Consider the following 4,923-nt stretch of genomic DNA (forward strand, 5'->3'; position numbering starts at 1 on the left):
AACAGGTAAACTAACTAATAACTCTCTGTCTTTCTCTCTCCCTGGCTTCTCCCTCTCTCAACAGATAAACTAACTAATAACTCTCTGTCTTTCTCTCTCCCTGGCTTCTCCCTCTCTCAACAGGTAAACTAACTAATAACTCTGTCTTTCTCTCTCCCTGGCTTCTCCCTCTCTCTAAACTAACTAATAACTCTGTCTTTCTCTCTCCCTGGCTTCTCCCTCTCTCAACAGGTAAACTAACTAATAACTCTCTGTCTTTCTCTCTCCCTGGCTTCTCCCTCTCTCTAAACTAACTAATAACTCTGTCTTTCTCTCTCCCTGGCTTCTCCCTCTCTCAACAGGTAAACTAACTAATAACTCTCTTTCTTTCTCTCTCCCTGGCTTCTCCCTCTCTCAACAGGTAAACTAACTAATAACTCTGTCTTTCTCTCTCCCTGGCTTCTCCCTCTCTCAACAGGTAAACTAACTATTATCTCTGTCTTTCTCTCTCCCTGGCTTCTCCCTCTCTCAACAGGTAAACTAACTAATAACTCTGTCTTTCTCTCTCCCTGGCTTCTCCCTCTCTCAACAGGTAAACTAACTAATAACTCTCTGTCTTTCTCTCTCCCTGGCTTCTCCCTCTCTCAACAGGTAAACTAACTATTATCTCTGTCTTTCTCTCTCCCTGGCTTCTCCCTCTCTCTAAACTAACTAATAACTCTGTCTGTCTCTCTCCCTGGCTTCTCCCTCTCTCAACAGGTAAACTAACTAATAACTCTGTCTTTCTCTCTCCCTGGCTTCTCCCTCTCTCAACAGGTAAACTAACTAATAACTCTGTCTTTCTCTCTCCCTGGCTTCTCCCTCTCTCTAAACTAACTAATAACTCTCTGTCTTTCTCTCTCCCTGGCTTCTCCCTCTCTCTAAACTAACTAATAACTCTGTCTTTCTCTCTCCCTGGCTTCTCCCTCTCTCTAAACTAACTAATAACTCTGTCTTTCTCTCTCCCTGGCTTCTCCCTCTCTCAACAGGTAAACTAACTAATAACTCTGTCTTTCTCTCTCCCTGGCTTCTCCCTCTCTCTAAACTAACTAATAACTCTCTGTATTTCTCTCTCCCTGGCTTCTCCCTCTCTCTAAACTAACTAATAACTCTCTGTATTTCTCTCTCCCTGGCTTCTCCCTCTCTCTAAACTAACTATTATCTCTGTCTTTCTCTCTCCCTGGCTTCTCCCTCTCTCTAAACTAACTATTAACTCTCTGTTTTTCTCTCTCCCTGGCTTCTCCCTCTCTCTAAACTAACTATTATCTCTGTCTTTCTCTCTCCCTGGCTTCTCCCTCTCTCTAAACTAACTAATAACTCTTTCTTTCTCTCTCCCTGGCTTCTCCCTCTCTCAACAGGTAAACTAACTAATAACTCTGTCTTTCTCTCTCCCTGGCTTCTCCCTCTCTCAACAGGTAAACTAACTATTATCTCTGTCTTTCTCTCTCCCTGGCTTCTCCCTCTCTCAACAGGTAAACTAACTAATAACTCTGTCTTTCTCTCTCCCTGGCTTCTCCCTCTCTCAACAGGTAAACTAACTAATAACTCTCTGTCTTTCTCTCTCCCTGGCTTCTCCCTCTCTCAACAGGTAAACTAACTATTATCTCTGTCTTTCTCTCTCCCTGGCTTCTCCCTCTCTCTAAACTAACTAATAACTCTGTCTGTCTCTCTCCCTGGCTTCTCCCTCTCTCAACAGGTAAACTAACTAATAACTCTGTCTTTCTCTCTCCCTGGCTTCTCCCTCTCTCAACAGGTAAACTAACTAATAACTCTGTCTTTCTCTCTCCCTGGCTTCTCCCTCTCTCTAAACTAACTAATAACTCTCTGTCTTTCTCTCTCCCTGGCTTCTCCCTCTCTCTAAACTAACTAATAACTCTGTCTTTCTCTCTCCCTGGCTTCTCCCTCTCTCAACAGGTAAACTAACTAATAACTCTGTCTTTCTCTCTCCCTGGCTTCTCCCTCTCTCAACAGGTAAACTAACTAATAACTCTGTCTTTCTCTCTCCCTGGCTTCTCCCTCTCTCTAAACTAACTAATAACTCTCTGTCTTTCTCTCTCCCTGGCTTCTCCCTCTCTCTAAACTAACTAATAACTCTCTGTATTTCTCTCTCCCTGGCTTCTCCCTCTCTCTAAACTAACTATTATCTCTGTCTTTCTCTCTCCCTGGCTTCTCCCTCTCTCTAAACTAACTATTAACTCTCTGTTTTTCTCTCTCCCTGGCTTCTCCCTCTCTCTAAACTAACTAATAACTCTGTCTTTCTCTCTCCCTGGCTTCTCCCTCTGTCAACAGGTAAACTAACTAATAACTCTCTGTCTTTCTCTCTCCCTGGCTTCTCCCTCTCTCTAAACTAACTAATAACTCTGTCTGTCTCTCTCCCTGGCTTCTCCCTCTCTCAACAGGTAAACTAACTAATAACTCTGTCTTTCTCTCTCCCTGGCTTCTCCCTCTCTCAACAGGTAAACTAACTAATAACTCTGTCTTTCTCTCTCCCTGGCTTCTCCCTCTCTCTAAACTAACTAATAACTCTCTGTCTTTCTCTCTCCCTGGCTTCTCCCTCTCTCTAAACTAACTAATAACTCTGTCTTTCTCTCTCCCTGGCTTCTCCCTCTCTCAACAGGTAAACTAACTAATAACTCTGTCTTTCTCTCTCCCTGGCTTCTCCCTCTCTCAACAGGTAAACTAACTAATAACTCTGTCTTTCTCTCTCCCTGGCTTCTCCCTCTCTCAACAGGTAAACTAACTAATAACTCTGTCTTTCTCTCTCCCTGGCTTCTCCCTCTCTCAACAGATAAACTAACTAATAACTCTGTCTTTCTCTCTCCCTGGCTTCTCCCTCTCTCAACAGGTAAACTAACTAATAACTCTGTCTGTCTCTCTCCCTGGCTTCTCCCTCTCTCAACAGGTAAACTAACTAATAACTCTGTCTTTCTCTCTCCCTGGCTTCTCCCTCTCTCTAAACTAACTATTATCTCTGTCTTTCTCTCTCCCTGGCTTCTCCCTCTCTCTAAACTAACTATTATCTCTGTCTTTCTCTCTCCCTGGCTTCTCCCTCTCTCTAAACTAACTATTAACTCTCTGTCTTTCTCTCTCCCTGGCTTCTCCCTCTCTCTAAACTAACTATTAACTCTCTGTCTTTCTCTCTCCCTGGCTTCTCCCTCTCTCTAAACTAACTAATAACTCTGTCTTTCTCTCTCCCTGGCTTCTCCCTCTCTCTAAACTAACTATTATCTCTGTCTTTCTCTCTCCTTGGCTTCTCCCTCTCTCAACAGGTAAACTAACTAATAACTCTGTCTTTCTCTCTCCCTGGCTTCTCCCTCTCTCTAAACTAACTATTATCTCTGTCTTTCTCTCTCCCTGGCTTCTCCCTCTCTCTAAACTAACTAATATCTCTGTATTTCTCTCTCCCTGGCTTCTCCCTCTCTCTAAACTAACTAATATCTCTGTCTTTCTCTCTCCCTGGCTTCTCCCTCTCTCTAAACTAACTAATATCTCTGTCTTTCTCTCTCCCTGGCTTCTCCCTCTCTCTAAACTAACTAATAACTCTGTCTTTCTCTCTCCCTGGCTTCTCCCTCTCTCAACAGGTAAACTAACTAATAACTCTGTCTTTCTCTCTCCCTGGCTTCTCCCTCTCTCAACAGGTAAACTAACTAATAACTCTGTCTTTCTCTCTCCCTGGCTTCTCCCTCTCTCTAAACTAACTAATAACTCTGTCTTTCTCTCTCCCTGGCTTCTCCCTCTCTCAACAGGTAAACTAACTAATAACTCTGTCTTTCTCTCTCCCTGGCTTCTCCCTCTCTCAACAGGTAAACTAACTAATAACTCTCTGTCTTTCTCTCTCCCTGGCTTCTCCCTCTCTCAACAGGTAAACTAACTAATAACTCTCTGTCTTTCTCTCTCCCTGGCTTCTCCCTCTCTCAACAGGTAAACTAACTAATAACTCTCTGTCTTTCTCTCTCCCTGGCTTCTCCCTCTCTCTAAACTAACTAATAACTCTGTCTTTCTCTCTCCCTGGCTTCTCCCTCTCTCAACAGGTAAACTAACTAATAACTCTGTCTTTCTCTCTCCCTGGCTTCTCCCTCTCTCAACAGGTAAACTAACTAATAACTCTGTCTTTCTCTCTCCCTGGCTTCTCCCTCTCTCAACAGATAAACTAACTAATAACTCTCTGTCTTTCTCTCTCCCTGGCTTCTCCCTCTCTCAACAGGTAAACTAACTAATAACTCTCTGTCTTTCTCTCTCCCTGGCTTCTCCCTCTCTCAACAGGTAAACTAACTAATAACTCTGTCTTTCTCTCTCCCTGGCTTCTCCCTCTCTCAACAGGTAAACTAACTAATAACTCCGTCTTTCTCTCTCCCTGGCTTCTCCCCCTCTCTAAACTAACTAATAACTCTGTCTTTCTCTCTCCCTGGCTTCTCCCTCTCTCTAAACTAACTATTATCTCTGTCTTTCTCTCTCCCTGGCTTCTCCCTCTCTCTAAACTAACTATTAACTCTCTGTCTTGCTCTCTCCCTGGCTTCTCCCTCTCTCTAAACTAACTATTATCTCTGTCTTTCTCTCTCCCTGGCTTCTCCCTCTCTCTAAACTAACTAATAACTCTGTCTTTCTCTCTCCCTGGCTTCTCCCTCTCTCTAAACTAACTAATAACTCTGTCTTTCTCTCTCCCTGGCTTCTCCCTCTCTCAACAGGTAAACTAACTAATAACTCTGTCTTTCTCTCTCCCTGGCATCTCCCTCTCTCTAAACTAACTAATAACTCTGTCTTTCTCTCTCCCTGGCTTCTCCCTCTCTCAACAGGTAAACTAACTAATAACTCTGTCTTTCTCTCTCCCTGGCTTCTCCCTCTCTCAACAGGTAAACTAACTAATAACTCTCTGTCTTTCTCTCTCCCTGGCTTCTCCCTCTCTCA

Source organism: Salvelinus fontinalis, chromosome 7, assembly GCF_029448725.1.
Source record: "Salvelinus fontinalis isolate EN_2023a chromosome 7, ASM2944872v1, whole genome shotgun sequence".
Taxonomy (NCBI): Eukaryota; Metazoa; Chordata; class Actinopteri; order Salmoniformes; family Salmonidae; genus Salvelinus; species Salvelinus fontinalis.